We start from the raw sequence: 18,033 nt of genomic DNA, 5'->3' as shown, positions 1-18,033 counted from the left end.
AGGAGTATGCAAAAACAAAAGAACAACATTTCACAGGACCACTTGTGTTCAAATATCAAGGAAAAATCGTGGATTTTAGTTTAAACCCAATCAGTGAAGGTGTGTTTACATAAAAATTAACTTAGAAACAGAAGTGTTACAATGTTGTGAGGTTGTGAAGAGAAACACGATTTCAGTTGCGAGAGCAGAGATCGATCATCAAACTAATGATACTTACCAAGTTTGGCTGATGTCTGAGAGATTCCTGCGGAGTTTCTCCTCAAAACACGTAAATAAATGTAACTAACAATAAAACTAGATAATCTAAGACGATGTAGTGAAGTTCGAAGTTAGAAAGTCAAAGGTTGACCGAGCTCTGTGTAGATGTGGCTTCACTGCGTGAGGCTACTAACAGAATGACTTTAAAGCCTGTAGAAGTCTCACATTCTTCATTCTGAGCTTCTTCGTGACATCATACTGTTCTATGACACACATTCTCTGCTTGTTCCGGAATGAAGATGAAGATTCTGCAACAACTTCAGTGTTTAAATAAAGTTGTTATGATACGAATTTTCAATCATGTAAATAATAATAGTTTATTTCATTGCTGCTGCTTTATTGTTTGGATAGGACTTACTAAAGCTCTATACAAAGGTGGCTGGTCAATTAATCTGTCTCCTCATACCAAACAGACTTTTTTGGGCAATAATATGATCTAATAATTTGATATAAACAAGTCACTGTAAAAGATCATCTGCAATGGGCACTGACTGTCATTTAGGTACATTTATCTTTAATACTGCTAATATTTAAAGGCCCCAAATTGATCCCAATAACCAATTTAAAGATCTTCAGGTAGACATGATTATGGCTCGCTAACCTGAGATTAAACTCAAAGCACGCACAGAGTAACAGTGCATTAAAAAAGTTTAGAAATATATTTTCAATCATTTCATAATTACATATTCACATATAAGGGGGACAAATTATCCTTACATGTCATCAACATTTGATTGTTGAATGCAAGCCGTCCATGTAACGGGAGTATGCAAAAACAAAACAGAAATGAGGAAAAAATTATCAATTTATAAGTGCTGTCAGAATGAGTCCAAATGTTGCAAAAAGGGACCCCCAAGCTTCATTCCATTCATGATGGCATTTTAAATTATTAGCTGCAATTTCTCGGTGTGGATAACCAAAAGCAGTTCCTGCAACCACTTTCTGAAACACGGTGGAGTTGGCGTCTTCCAGTCTTGCAGAATACATTCATCAGTCCCTCCATGAAGTTGCAAAGTTGAGTTCACACACATTCAACCAATTTTCTCGACCTTGCAGTGTTTGCCAGGTCAAAGTTTCCTATTTCCCTGTGACGTTAAGTCATTTCCATCACCAAACCCACCTAGAATATTGAAATTGTGTAGAAACATCTGAGGGTGTCTTTTATTATTACTTACTTGTTACTGGTGTTAGTGTATAGTGTTGCATAGTGAGAAACTAATCCCCCTGTCTCCTATCAATGGATTTCTGCTGCCACAGCAATGGAAATGACAAGTGATGTGGATGTGTCATGTGTTAACCCGAAAAAAGAAAAGGACTCAAAACACAGAAACTTTCAGTGCAACTTTTTTAAAAAGCTGCCACAAAATCGATCACTGAAAATGCAAGCGGAATCCTGAAGGGACTTTTTTTTTGTGTTAATACCAGGCCCTTCAATAGAGCTGTTTGAGAATTGAGGAGTCCTCTGAGGATCCAACAAGAGACAGGTGTCTGTCAGGAGAGACAGTCTGATGATAAACCCCAGAAAAAAAGCTTAGAATATAAAAATTAAGTGCAGGAAACTTTCTCATGATGTCCTTTTTCTGTATGCACGAGTTAACTTTGTTCCCATACAGTAAAGAATGCCTGTCGTGGTTTACCTCAACATCTCTTCCGTCCTACCACATGAGCTTGAATGCTCCTTTCATCCTCTCCACAGTCTCCACCCTCCCTCCTCCATGATTAATGGACTGCACTTATAAAGCACCATTCTAGTTTCCCTACCACTCAAAGCACTTAACTCTGAATGTCAACATTCATCCATTCACACCCTTGTGACTTTCATTGTGACTTGAGCGAAGTACTAAGAGCAACCACTAATATGGAGTTTACGTTAAGTTACAAAGGTATGTTAAAGACGGATTTTTTCACACATTTGTTGCACCGTTGATCATCAGTGATCGGTCACACACTAGTAACTTGTTTTTGAGTAACGTCAGGGCTGCCCATAAGAGAGGACAAGAGGGGAAAGCTTTGTTGCTGAAGTTGTTGCTGTACCGAAATGTTTCTAAATGGAAACCCCCTTTCCTAAAGTCCTGAGTCTTTTCAATCCTTACCTTGTCAGGACCTGCACATAAATCCAGATGCCAGAGAAGCAAGGAGAAGATAAAAAAGGGGCTTGCAAGGGCTTTTTACCCCCCGAAAAATTTGAGCGGACCAACTTTCAAGAGCTCAGAAATCTGCTCTGAGCCAGGATTAAGAGTAACTGATAGCCAGGAGGCTAATGCTAACGCTAACATGACACGAAAAGAGAGGGAACATTTATTGAAAAGGATAGTCCAGTGAAAAATGTGATCAGATTGTCAATTTTGTCCTTGATATTGGCAAGATATGTCAACATCAGTACCTATATAATGGAGTGGGAGGTGGACATGTACTATGAGGCTAAAAATGGCAATGTAAGGCAAACTGACCCAATGAATCATCACGAGATGTTAATGCAAGAATATGAACTTTGAGAAATAGTACTGGAAAGACTCAACTGGAACAAAGTTTTCCCCAGAACTCTAACACCAAACTTTACCTTTTCTCATTTCATATATTTGAAGATGACACTGAAAACTTTTGATGCTCAAAACTCTCAAGGAATAGTTTTTGTTTTTTATTGATTCAATAATCCCTCTGCCATCCTCTAGGAACAAATCTTGAGGGTTGCTCCATCAGTGTAACATCTACCGAAAAAAGAAACAAAACAATGGTGTTGGGAAATTAAAAAAACATGAGTGGTTGGCTGATATGTATTCACTTTTCAGTCTTCCCCGATGGGTGGACATTGGAGTTGCTCTTTAAAATGTGTCAAGCTGTTTGTTCCGTTATTGTAGTCTGGAAAAATGCTGTTCGGTACATGCATCAAGAGCCCCATTAGTGCTCATGCTGTTCTTATTATAAAGGGTAAATGGACTGCTATTATATCCTTTAGCCTTCCAACCGCTCATTGCGCTTTGTCAGCATTCACCCTTTCATGCACATCCGTACACTGATTGCAGAGGCTGCTAATGCAAAGTGCCAATCTACCCATCAGGATCAAACTTACGACATTCGAACACATTCACACACCAATGACTCTCCCGCATCTGATATCTTTCTGCTTCTTTAAGAGAAACACTCTTGAAGTTGGGAGCAACAGTTGATAGGGCGCAAGACGCCATTGTTTGGCCTCAAACCGAATGTGCCAAGGTACTCTGAGAGTCATGGACGAATGATGGGGGATATTTCCTGGTTAAATGGACCTGCAGCTCTGCCAGAAATCAGAGATCAGGTAACCACTTTAAATTAATTACTGGGGCTAAGATAAAATCACAAATGGATGCAGGGATACCAGTGAGGGCTGTCTTTGGCGACAAAGAGGCCAATCAGACATGGAAGAAGAGAGTCCACTTTTCGACGGCCTTCCTAGGAAGATCTGCTTCATGGAGGGTGGGTTCCTTTCGAGGCTCAGGCATTTTCATGTCATGGTGGAGTGTCAAAATTTTCTCACCATGAAACTGTTGCCAATTTAATAATGAGTAGAATACTGCCTTCTTTACTTTTTCTGGTCATGCGTGAAATTTGAAAGAAACTTCTCAGAAACCATCGAGAGGTATTACAATAAGTTTGCAGGGTCCCATAACACAAAGCTTTTATGTCAGGGATGTCTCAGATGATTTAACAGACAAGAAAATTCATCTGTGTGGGTGGCCCTGTCATGATGGTGGCTTTGACAGTGCCTCCAGATTCTGCCAAAAACAAGATTAGAATCCAGCCAGACAGGGAGCAGAAAGATCGCTGGATACAACAGATAAAAGCTCCATGTCAACACTGACGGTTACACTGTCACTTATTAGTTTTACCAAGGCAGATACCAGTGGTCTGAGTATAAGTTCATATAAGTAGTTTTGCAAGAACTTATGTCTTACAATGATAGCAACATGGATGATCTTTTGGCGTGAGCTACTACATGGGGTTGATTTACAATCTTGACTTGACTTAACCCTTTTCTCTCCAAGTGGAGCAAAGGTCATCCAGGCCTTCCCTTGATCCGCCCTCTGCAGCTCCATCTAAGTGTTCCTTTGCTGCTCCAGCAGTTTTTCAACCTCACTAAAATTTCTCTTAACTGTGGGTTCCATTGAAGCTGGTCACCTTAAATTGTTTTTTGGGTTTCAGTAGGATGTGTCCAATCCAACCCCACTTCCTGTTTCTCATCTGGATTTCTGCTTTCTCTTGGGTTGTCTTCTTCCACAGCTGGCATGGGCCTTTCTGTGCACAGTTTGCAAAGGTTCTCTGGGTTCTTTGGCTTAATAACTGGTTCCATGTTGGAACTGGTCAGGCTAAATTGTATTTGGGTTTCAGTAGGATGTATTCAATCCAACCCCACTTCCTGTTTCTCATCTGGATTTCTGCTTTCTCTTGGGTTGTGTTCTTCAACAGCTGGCATGGTCCTTTCTGTGCGGAGTGTGCATGTGTTCTGTTGGTACTCTGGCTTCCTCCTACAGTCCAAAGAAATGGTTGTTAGGTTAATTAGTGACTCTGAATTGCCACATATGAATGTGAACATGAATGTTTGATTGTCTCTAAGACTTTGATTGACTGGCGACCAGAGGGTACCCCGCCTCTCGCCCAATGACAGCTTGGATTGGCCCCAGCCCTACCTCGACCCTTAACAGGGTAAGCTGTATCGATAATGGATGGAAGGGAGGTTCTCAGACCGAGAACGATTCAAAACAAAAATGGATCCATCAAAAAAGTAACTAAGACAGCCTCTTGCAGACACTGGAGCCTCCCTGAACATGTGATTAATCATCCTTTCAGTCCTGGTATGAATTGTACACAGAAGTTTCAGGGTCCGAATATACTGGAGGGATTCATTGTAACAATATGAATAATGTCCAAAAAGACACTTAGTAGGCTTTACAAGGGCAAATCCATTGATGCAGTACAAGTAGAACTTTTATTCACTATAAATGTCCTCAGAACATTCATTACACATAAATTGTCCTTCACAGGATGTTGAGGTTGTGTTCTGCTTTGGTCTTTTTCTCCAGACAGATTTTTTTTTCAGCAGATCTTAATATTACTGAAATAATGAAAAAGCTCCCAAACATCTTTAGGAACACATTTTCGACCACTTAAGGTAATGTGTGACCTTCCTGAAGCTCGAGGGGACAAAAAAAAGTCTCTTTTTATTACTTTTGAATTGTGGTGCTATGACTCCAAGATGCTTCATGCTTCTTTTGTGTTCTAGTTTTAATACAGACATCGCTGATACAAAGGTGTTTGTGTAATCAACCACGCCTTCTTTTTAAGAAGCAGCTGTCCCGTCTCATTGCTTGTTCAGGCTGTAAAGTTCATTCATTCAAGAAAGTCGACTTCAACTTAAAGAAAGTATCAAATCATGCACTAACGGACAGCTGCTATACAAACCTGTTTTGTAGGGGTGGATAATGACCTGACTGTTGCTCTTAGAAACCCTCTTCTCTGTGTCCTTTGGGTGCTCTGGTTTCCATTACCAAAGCATGTATGTTAGGTTAATGCACTCTGGTCCCAGGGCTGTACTGCGGTTAAACACTGCCCATAGTACATCAGATGGGTTAAATGTAAAGATCTGATTTCACTGTCTGGGAAAATGGCTCATTTCACGACTAAACCTCCTAGACTAAACTCAATGACAGTGTAAGCTAACCAGCTAACAATATAATATAGATCAATATATTTAACGCTGGTGAATGTGACATGTAGTTTAAACGTGCTTTGAGTGGTGGAAAGAAGACTAGAAAGGTACTAGTACAGTACCATTTAATAAACCATTTCTCATGAACGTTATGTGGGGGCTGCCCTGTGTTGACCAGCTCCCATCCTGGTCCTCATACCGAACAATTTCCGAGCCCACTCACCAAAGTCAAGACTTTCAACTTGGACACCAGCTTTTGTTCCCCATGTCTCCCAAGGAAAATATAAAGGGCTCATGAACTTCTTGCTCCAGAGGTTATACATACAATGGTAAATGGACTGTACTTATATAGCGCTTTTCTACTCTTCAGACCACTCAAAGCGCTTTTACACTACATGACACATTAACCCTTTCAAAGTCCCATTCACACACTGATGGCAAAGGCGTAAGTGCCTATCTCCAATCAGGAGCAATTTGGTGTTCAGAGTCCTGCCCAAGGACACTTCGACATGTGACTGTAGCAGTCAGGTAACGAACCTCCAACGTTCTGATTAAGAGACGACCGACTCTACCACTGAGCCAAAACTGGTTTCAGACATGATCGTCCACCCAGAGAACACATAATGTGCACTGAATTCTTCGCCACTCTATATTTTAGCGCCACTTAAGTGTTGAGGATCATCAGACAACTAAATACAGGTACACAAACTCCTTTTAGAACCCTTTTGAAACACATTTTTATTGGAGTGTGGAGCGACAACATCCCAGCACAGAGAGCACAGGTCAGATCATCCTACAGCCAACACAAAAACCTAAGTCAATACAGGTAAGTCGAGGAAATCTGACGGACGAGACCTAAACAATTATAAGATCAATACTAACCTAAAGCGAGCTCAGGTTTGTCTCAGCAATCGTTCTGCAGAGACCAGAGAAGGCTCTAAGTTTGCTCTCACAGGACAAAATTAATAGAATAATTTCCCCTTTTTTAACCTGCGCAGTTAACAGCGAAAATGCAGTCACCTGCATCGCTCTGAATCAAATGAAAAACATTATTTAAACCTTTTTCTTATCAACCTTGTGTGGATGGCTGCTGACATCGCAGCGGTGTACACAGCGTTGAATAGACAACTCAAACACCAGGTTTGACAAGCTGTCATGGGAATAAAAAACAACACAAATACAAGACAAAAGAAAAGAAATAAAAGTGCAGAGAGGTTGCTCTGTGATGGGGGTGCCTGACTTTCCACTCTGCTGTTACCTTGGAGACAAGACACAGGGGTTTACGGACTCACAGGTATGTGCACACGTACTCATGCAGTCACATAAGAGGAAAACGCACCAATGGTGTAATGTGTGGGGAGAGGAGGGGGGATCGGCCGCTCTGACATTTCAAGTAAAGTCTCCGCTACAGTGTGCAAATGTCATATTATTGGGCCGGACACATCTGTCAAAGTCAGGTAGAGTTTCCTAATACAGGAAAGAATTATCACATCATTACGTCACCTTCCCTGTCTTCTTTTTCCCCCACACACAGAAAAGCCCTGAATATAAATGGATTGTTTGTGCGCCATTTTTAGCTTTTGACCTATAAAACGCTCAGAAAGGTGGGGAACGCAAGCAAGCACTTTGTCTCTGCCACTTTGCAACTTTGTCCGGTAGATTGACTGCAAGCGTAAAACATATAAAACCCATTTGAAGGCATCAAAAGAGTCACTTATACTTCTGTAAAAACATTGCCGTCGGGGGGAGATGGAGAAGTGGAAAAAGATGGGAAACAGTGGGTGTTAGAAAGTGGTCAACACACACACACACCAACAAACACACACACAAGTTTGCCCTTTGGCTAGTCAGAAATATCAAGAAACACATCACGCTGTCAGTCACTGGCTGAAGATGGAAGTATGCAGTGTGAAGCAGGGCCTCCTCCCCGCAAGATGTTCCACCACAGGACGCAGCATCCAGAGCACAGCGGCGCCCCCGCGGCTAGCAAACAGTCATCACAAACTGGAGCTGCAGGACTCGAGCACCCCCTCAAACAGGCACCACCTCTCCCCACGCCATACCCCCCCACCTCCCTCCTCAGCCATCATTATGTCTGGGTTTAGTTGCTTAAAGGCCATGCGCTACCATTTGGAGGAGACAAAAGTGCTTGCCTGGACACAATGCAGAATTATTGCAGAGGAAATGTTGCGCCTGCTGCTTCGCCCACAGGCATGGATGTGTTTGTCTGCAGCGGAGCGGACCACCTAGAGCAGTGCTGATAGCAGAGAGGAGGGAGGCAGACGGAGAGAGGGGGAGAGGCTTGGTGTGAGGGTAATGACAAAATCTGGATCTGAAAGAAAATAATGGATAGATAAAGAAAAACATACAATAGAGTTGTTCTCCTGTCTAAAAGTAACGATCTGAGTCAACCTACAGAGCTATGGTGCACTTAAACCAAAGGCCCACTTATGTGTTATGTTAAAGAATACAGCAAACATGTTCAAAGAGGGGAAATTGTTCACATCATCTTCTCGTGGAAATTTTAAGTACAGGCCATTTGCCCGAGTGTGAAGCAAAGGCAGCAAACATTAAAGCTAATAAACACTGCCCATTATGTTGTTTGATGGTGTATTTTTCTTTTTCTTGTTCACAATAACAGCTAAAAATACAGATGATGCAAGGCCACATCAAGATAGTGCTGTGAGGTCAGTTTCCAGTCCGTCAAACAGCATCCAGTCCAAAATTAAGTAGAAAATGTGTCGTTCCAAGCCCTAACTGATCAGAGTGACGCACATGTGGTCTTCTTTTTTCCAGGGGTAATAGTGGAACCATTATATTGATGCTCTCAACCAAGGTTTGTTATCCTGTTTCTCACCAAATATACCCACTAGCTGTGTCTCAATCCAGGGGCTGCAGCCTCCGAAGGCTGTGTTTGAAGGCCGATTGCGTCACAGAAGCGCGTCGAAGACTGTCCCAATTCGAAGGCTCCTTCAGATCCCGTATCCCGAGCTGATGTTGCATATGTTGTTGAAGAGCTGACGTTAAACTGCTAATGCCGTGCTTGAATGTTAAATGAATGTAATGTGTGAATGATGTTGCATATGTTGTTGAAGAGCTGACGCTAAACTGCTAATGCTCTGCTTGAATGTTTTCATGTATTAAAGAGGTTGAAAGAAGCTGAAGCTAACTGAATTGTTGTGTGTTGAATAACAGATGTTGAATAATTCCTTGTATGTCAAACAGCTGAGGCTAAACTGAATGGATGTGTTTTGTGTATTAAGAGGGAGGAGGATGAAATGATGAAAATGACTGAGGAGGTAATCAGGTTAGAGGTGATATGAGTGAGTCTGGAGGTGAGGAAGATGACAGAGGAAGTGATGAGGATGATGGAGGAGTTTAAAATGGATGACCTTGAGAAATGCTTGAGAGACTGTTCAAATGTCTGTCCTGTGTGTGTGTGTGTGTGTGTGTGTATGCGTGTCAACCAAGCGGCAACCTCCGGTGTTGAAAAATGAAGCCAATGCGGAAGTGCAAAAAACTGCAGTTCCTTGAGTGGCCACTTGAGGCTGGCTCCAGAAAACAAGAAATAACTTTACAGCAGATGGGAAAATGCCAGTTTTTACAGCTAAAATAAACATGTTTACAGCCTGGTACAAAAAACAGTTTTGTTATAAACAGCTAATTTTATTGTTCAAGATAACTGTACAGGGGGTGAATGTTTTAATAATATTAAGCCATCAATCATAGGGGCCGGATCACTTGATTGACAGGTGCCGCTCTCTCGCTACTTCTTTAGTCTGATAACTACAGTCAGTCACCGACAGACTATAAATAATGAATGAGCTAGTTTGACTTTGCCAGGAGTCAAACTAGCTCATTCATTATTTATACAGTCTATGGCTAATAACCGCTAGCTACGCTGAGGAGCATATAGCCTAGCTTCATAGCTGTAGCTGGCTGATTCATGCGGCCCGCCCATAGGCTTTAGCGCGGTCCCGCTTCGCCTCTTTGCCCGTCTCTGGATTAGCCGGCTCTGGCATTTCCAATATGGCGACCCCCAGCGGCGGCGCAATTCGGGCTTCAAAACGCTTCTTCAGAAACCAATGGGTGACGTCACTGAGACTACGTCCATTATTTATACAGTCTATGGTGTCAACTGAGCTCCAAATGAACTCAAGTGACCCCCAGCTGAACTCAGCCGTTGCCATGGCGATGGTTCATGAGTAGCAGTTGTGTGACTCCTTAGTTTTGCAGTTGATTTTAACTGAGATTTCAGCTGAAAACGCCCTCTCAAACTTCTGCCATTGTGCCAAGACTAAATCTGAAAAATTAAATCTGACCATCACGAGGGTCTGAGGTAGCTGTCAGGCAAATTGTATGTCTCTACTGCAAAAAATGTGGCCAGGGCAGCAAATACAACAGTGCTCACATTTGGAGTTCTCCAGAAATGTTTAACATTAGAGCAGATGGGTCAGTTGGTCATGTTTCTGTGACAGTTGGTCATCTCCTTGCAAAAGCGTAAATTTTTCAGTTTTGATAGCCCATTTAACAGAACCAGCACAAGATAACCTACGTTTTGATCTTTAATATATGTATGTGGAGTGAACATTGCGTGCGCTGTTGCAATTTGTTTGGAAGGCGTCCAAGTTATTTTTCAGCCGCCTCTCCCCTCTGAATTTGAAATCCTGCACTCTGATGTTGAACATTTCACTGAAACTTTATGTGCTTTGAAAGGTGACTGTGAAAAAAGTATGAATGGTATGAAATTTCAGACGGGAATAACTCGGAAATGATGAATGTTATGAATGAGAAAAGTCATAGCAATAATGTCCTGGATGAGCTGAACGTTTTAATGTTGAAAACGACGTTTGGTGATGCAAGGGTAGACCAGACCGTCTCATTTCAGTTCGGCTTTAACGGTCTACGCGGGCTATGAATGGAGCATCCTCTGTGGACCACCTCCTTCAAAGGCTGCAGCCCGTGGATTAGGACACGGCTACTGTCTCCAAACTTCTCTCACAATGCTGGATAAAGTCATCACAATTGTGAACTGAGTACCAGCTGCAACAGGTGTGATGAATCATGATCTATACTCTTGATGACACCTTTGTTAGCCATTACGTTCCACTACCTGAAGCCTGGCCCACACTAAAAGATTGTTCAAATCTTAACAGAGGTTGAAAGTCAGTCAGCTTGCTTCCCAATTGGCTATTGTTTCGTTCCACGTGACGATCTACAGAGTGTGTGCTCGGCTATCATCGAGGTTCCTTTTTTTTATTTTATTTTTTTTAATATATTTTTGGCCTTTCATGCCTTTATTGAGAGGACAGTGGATAGTGTTGGAAACAGGGGAAGAGAGTGGGGATGACACGCAGCAAAGGGCTGAGGGCGGGAGTTGAACCCGGGGTTGCCACATAGAGGGCGGTAGCCTCTGTATATGGCCGCCGATTTAACTGCTGAGCTAAACACGCGCCCATAAAAGTTTTTGTTTCTATGAGTCATTTCGACGCCCAAATTTGTAAAAAAATAAAATAAAATAGGGCCCAGGTTTAGAAATACCGAACTTCTTCTTTAAGTTCTCTGTTTAAGAAAGCAGCCTTTTGAGAGTGGTGCTCAATCCATACTGTTTTTTATTGACGCCGAAAAAATTCACAATATCGACCGCCACACTGGTAATAGATGAACCTTTTTCCCTTTGAAATAGTACAGTATTAGTCTCAAATGTTCCATATCAGTTTAACTTTAATGTGTAGTAAAAAACTGGAGTACTACTCTGAGCTGAGGATAATTTTTCAACTTTGTATTACTTTGATGTGCTTCATAAAAAGGGTTCTCCGTTGCTTGAGGGAAAAGTGCCAAAGGTTTTTGAATCTGCCTGTCAGAGTCAAAGAATCTTCAGAGCTGCTCTGAAGTTTGCAGAGTATCTGATGAGAAATTTACCAGAGGTATTAGGTGACATTAGGGACCGATGCAGCGACGGGTGAGGGACGGCTACAGCGTCCGACGGCTACAGCGTCCGTGAAACGGGTTGCCGTGGTGATAGAAATCTAAACCTGACTGCTTCTGGCAAAGGATGACATGTCTATAACAAACAGAATTAGTGGATATTTTAACAAATATACTAATAATCCATACAACTAAAGGTAGAATCAGATATAAATGAAATGTCAAATACGTCAAAGACCTGCTTACAATCTGACGTTGTACCGACTACGGCAAACCAGTCTTTCTCCTGTCGTTGACAGCTGGGCTACAACGCCAGGAATGCCGTAGCCGTCCCTTTAACTGTCACTGCTTAAAGTCCCTATTACTATCATCCACAGTACATTACATTCTAAGAAGGAAATAGTAAAACGTTTTTGCTCTTACAATGATCACACCAGCCTCTTCTCTTGAGATTGCATAAAGTAAGAGCGTTATTTTAAGCACAATTAGACTTGACAGGCTGTAAGAAAGTGGTTAGATTCAACAAAGTACACACAACGGATTGCGAAAGCACCTTAAGGTGGATCTTTCCTGCTCGATGTTGATGGTGGAGAGCAGATTGGGAGTCTAAATCCCTGATAAATTCATAACGTGTCTGGAGATGGCCTTGCAGAGTAATCCCTATCGCCACCAGCTTAGTACTGTGGCTTAAACATGGTTGAGAGGACTCTCCCCAGCTCGCCATAAATCTGTGACTTTCACTGCCCTGAGAGCCAACAGGAGCCTCTCTCTGCCTTGTTATCTTTATGTCCCCCATTGTGAGAACGCTGATTAAAAGGTGCTTGATTTAAAGTGGCCTCCCCCCTTCTCCCCCGACCTCTCCTCATTTTGCATTTTTCCATCTCGCTCATTCTCATTCGGGTTTCTAGTTCTCTTGTTCGCCGGTGTTACGCTTCACTTCCTTATGAGCATCCAATCATGGCTTCACACGGTCATGCACAGCTGAGCCGTGCACACATCACACAGAAGATTCCTGCTATTAGCGTGGCTCCGCTTTAATTATAGAAGTCATTTTTGGGGAATTCATCTGCCTGTTGCTGCCTGGAAAAAAGAAATAATGGAGGAGTGGATGGAAGAAAGGCAAGATAGATGCACATTGATTGTAAATCAGATCAATTAAATAGAGAAATAGCTGGTTCTAGAAGGAGAATGGGGGTTTCAGTGAAAGAATAAACAGCAGATCAGTCATGGGATCATATGAACATTAAGCAATAAATGTGCATTATTGATTCCATCTCATGTGTAATAATAACACCAAGACCCTCTTTAATTCCAGGAGAAATGCTTGAGAATCACATTACCCGCCCCCCATAATCCATTCGAAGCCCTCTAGGCCACGGGTCGTGTTTCCAAATTAGTGCAGAATTTCCTCCATGACAGTCCGGGCTCCGAGACAGTGGCAGCAGCACCTTCCCTGTCAGGATGACAGTGTGAGGGGGTCTGGGGGGAGCCAGTCAGGAGAAGGAGGAGGACAGAGGAGCAGTGAGGGAGTCATGATACTTCATTAAAGTGATACACTTGGATGATTTCTCTCTCCCCCTCTCTGGACATCTCCCCCTTTGCCCCCCCTCTTTTTACTCTCCTTGTACCCTGTCCGCTCGGCGTCTCACTTTAGGATACGGCTAAATGAGACTGTCATCTAAAGAAAAGGACAGCATTAATCTCTTGTTCAAATGCTGGAAATGAACTCCTTTACGATTTCGTTAACCTGACAACGACCTCTTGAGGCTTCGTGAATTACGACTCGTCTTTTACGATCAAAAGTGAAGGTAGTGCTGCTTCGTTGTTGTTCTCCGAGAGGACGTCAGAATGGATCTTTCCTTAATTAACTAAGCAGTTTAATGAAGCCTCTTTCACACATGCACACTGCACTCCTGAAAATTATCTGATGTTCTCCGGGGGGATTGCATGTGTGAACACAATCGTCCCAATTTTTCCCCCTGACTTTATGCAGACTTAAACGTAAACAGGGACGTCGTAAAACATCAGGAAAGCCACTGTGTTAACGCAGCAGGTAATACTCAGGAACATTCTTCGTGAGCGAGTGGGCGGAGTCATGGCGTTTATGTCATGTGACTGGTGGCAAACTAGAAGAGCGACACATAAAGGACGACAGTACAACGATAAAGATGTCTGCAAATCAGAGAGATTCGGGTGTAAACGGGAAATCCCTGAAAATGTCAGGCAGACTGTCTTGAAATTTTCTGGAAATTGTCAGGAGTGCATGTGTAAGAGGAGCTTAACCAAAATCTGAATCTTGCTTTTTGAGTTTCATCCAGTAAGAGCATAGTGAACTGTTCTCCTCCTACCTGTCTTTGTGAGCGTGGGTGTGATGAAATAGGTACGTACGTGCAAGGTGAGCGCTCTGGCCAAAGCCAGTTCCAACATGGCTGGAGGTAGTTACTGTTAAGTCACACTCCGCAGTTGCTTCTTTGTGATTTGGATGTGACCAAACTGCCGTGTTCTGTTCTATGTGATTGCCTACTGTTCCTGTGTCAGTCCTACAGAGGCTTGAGTTCGCTTATTTTAAGTTTTTAATGAGTTTGGTCTTGAAGATAAGGGGCTAATGCTAGCATGCTAAGTTAGCTTCCTCGCTAGGAGAAAAGCTCAGTCATACCTCGTTAATGGTGCGCGTTTGCTCATTTATCAGGGGAGATAACTGTTACAGACCCACGACACACACAGCTCATGGATTCTGTCTGTTGCCACAGCGGCTGAGAGTGAAGAACCAAAATCCAAGTTGTGTTTCCTGATTCTTTATTCACTGCCAGAACACAGCGCAGGTGGAACACACGCACTAGTTACACATGGTCATATGATAAACCATAGGTCATATATTGTCATTTAGTTTGGGGTGTTCGTTGGGCAATATGATCAGGAAATTAATGTTACTATATTTATTTTTATTTGTATAGGGATAAGCTTGTTGCAATTGAAGCCACAGTCATGTAACACGTGTGTTACTGAGCCTGTTAAGTAAGGGGAATTACAAAGGTTACTGAGCACCTGAGCAGCCTGATTATACATTTGTACACCGAATCTGTGAGTAGACCTTGAAGAGCCTTAAACTTACTGTCACATGTATAATCAGTATAAAGAGATAAAGCATAATACTGTTTAAAATTTGTTGCATTTTGCCTAACTTTGTTTTTTATTCTTAACATAAATGCCTGTAAGTAAAACGTAATTTTGCAGTTGTAAATGAACATCTATGCACAAAGTTTCCTCAAGTTTATTGTGCACTGCTTTGTTTGCCAGCACCATCGAAAACCCCTCCGACCCTGACTCCCTTTCTGTCCTCTTTCCATCTCTTTCTCTCTCTGTCCGTCTCTTGCATGAATCCAGCTTGGCCCAGGGAGAATCCTAGTTCGCCCGGCCAAAGATAGTTCCCCTCTCTCTCAGTGTCTGCCAGGCCGCTCTGCTCTAGACCCCAGGGCTCTCTGTGCTGCAACTGGCTGGGCATTGCTCCACATGACATGTCCATTTGCGAGACGTGCCCTTCCCCTACATGCAAAAACATCAGCCCCCTAACCACAGAGCGTGCTGGAAGACAAAACAAAGGCAGGGAGGGAGAAAGTTTTCTAGCTACGAGGCGGTGAGGAAAGAGGATATTGTTAGATGGGGGAAGAAAGTAAGGGCTCTGAAAAAGTCATCAAAATAAAATTTCAGATGCTAAAATAATGCTTTTTCAACGTAGCCAGACCAATCAACACATGAGAAGAAAGGAAGCTGAAAGACTGAAAAATGTCATGTTTTACAGTGTTGTGGATTGGGCGGTTCAGAGGCCTATAAACGTGATGTCACAATGTTCCCCGGTGGTGCGGCTTTAAGGTCCACCAGGACAAATCATCAAGTCATTGGACATGTTATAAAAAGAAACATAATTCAATGGTGGCCTCTAAAGCATGTGTTTAAGTCTTATGACCTACAACAAGCAGCGTGGAAGGCATTTATAACACAGCACATCATGAGGGTCTGGAGGCTGTGCCTGCATGTCTCCATTATAAACATAAGAGTGATAAGCTAATTCAGATTTTCTATTAGAACATAGCATGATTCACCAATATGATAACTTTGGTTATATTTCTCTACTGTAAGCACACTTTAACCCATCCTTATGTTATACATGTAAAAAGTAGTGATACAGCCATGCTAGCAGCTCTGTGAGGCTGTACTTTAAGCCGTACAGCCTCACAGAGCTGCTAGCAAACACTACATGCTAACGTCAATATGCTAACTACCTCAGAATAACTATTAGCACATAGCATAGTGACATGCTGATGTTTAACAGGTAATGTACGTGCTAATGTTTTATCTTTTCAACTTAGTTTAGCGTACTAGCATGCTAACATTTTTAGCTAACCCTTAACACAAAGAAGCCCATGACTAAGTGTGATGGCAATACCATTAGTTTTGCAGGAAGGCTGTTTTAGGCCAAATTTAAATTGTTATCTGATTATGGCATTACAGAGAAAGTATTCATCCTGAGAGAAACATTAAAATCAAATGTCCAAAATAACGTGCTAATAATTTAGCCTACTAAAGAACAAGAATGCCAATCTCATAGTGATGCTAGATAAAACGTTAGTTGGTCACAAAAGTGAAAGGCTTCATCCTCTGTGGACAATGAGTGTCTATAATAAATAAGACTTTAATCCATCCAATGAGGTTTATCCATGTATGAGAGTGCTGGACAGACTTACACTGCTAGCTAAAAAGGCCTTCACTTCCCGTTATTATTACGTTGCAGAAAATGGAATCTCTTCTCGTATGATTGCATGATTGTGGTCTCTTCACATGTGGCAGCACACATGTAGAGACAAATGATGGATTTGCTATGCCAAGCTAGCAGTTGTCTCTGCACGCTGTATAAAGAGTAATTTAGAAAACAATGGGCGCCTATGACATGTGGGAGACTGAACACATCTCCAGCAGGTGTAATAGCTGGCAGAAGAAGCTTCTTACTGCGAGAGGAAATTGGTCATTTCGGATTCCTCATGGACATTAAGGATTATGTATGAAAAAAATAACCAGTGATAGCCCTTCAATAATCCACTTTCCTTTTCTAGCGTTGCATTACACTTGATTGAGTGCGGCTGTGTGCCTGGCTTTCATGCAAACCACATTCAGAACAATCATGTGCTGATATAAGATGTGGATAGTCATCTTAAGAGGCAGGTTGATTTAAAGGCATTTTCTTATGAAACGTTTATGTGCTGGAGTAGTCTTCATTGAACAAGAATGTTCTTTGTGATACATTTCAAACTATGTGACGAATTCAGCCATGAAGAAAATCTGTCCTCAAACATGAGCTGAAAGGCGGTTTAGCCCGACAAAATTCCTACAACCTCCATACAAAGTAGCAAATATCTTATTTCCTACACAATAGGTTACTTTTTACGTCATGCCAAGATAATTTGATATTGAACTTTCTTCTCTGCAGCATGAAACACTGAAGACAAAGCTAACATGTGATAATACTCTGGCTTTTTCTGTTTGGAAATGCACATACCCCACTGAGTTAATTTCAGAGGGAGGGGGGAAAAAAGCGTTTTGTGAATGTGCTTTCCATTTGACTAAACTTTAATGCACACCATAATGACTGCTATTTGAAATGCATCCAATTCTTCTCCAGATAGGGTGTGTGTTGCAAAAGGAGCGCCAAGGTATCAGTGTGTGTTTGCAGGCTGAACAAATGTGCAAAAAGCAATTTGAGAAATGATGTTCAGCAATTTTCATTATTGTACTATTTGGTGTTATATAAAAAAAGCACATGGGCTAACTTTGCTTAAAAGAGGCAATGGGACTTTCTTGAAGTTATATCTGTAGATCAGACTGTGGAGTGCTGCTGAATTTCTAGTCCATGGAGCAGCAATTATGCTGAGTGAGAGTTTCACATTTAAACTGAAGTGAGCAATTTTATTTTGGAACATCCTGGAACATATTAGTCCAAAAATCAATCAATTTATAGGTCAAGAACAAGAGCAGAAACAGTCATTGACCGGCGCTGCTTCTCTTGATTCCACCTGAAGCATTTCATTTCCTGTTTTTTGGCCGGTTAAAGCAAACTGTGGCGTTATAAGTGTCCCATTTAGTGAGCTAATCTGATCTCAGGGAGTCTATTG

Source organism: Semicossyphus pulcher, unplaced genomic scaffold (assembly GCF_022749685.1).
Source record: "Semicossyphus pulcher isolate SPU_LCO1_2020_fin unplaced genomic scaffold, fSemPul1.0.p SCAF_5, whole genome shotgun sequence".
Lineage (NCBI taxonomy): Eukaryota > Metazoa > Chordata > Actinopteri > Labriformes > Labridae > Semicossyphus > Semicossyphus pulcher.
This window is presented reverse-complemented; position numbering follows the sequence as displayed.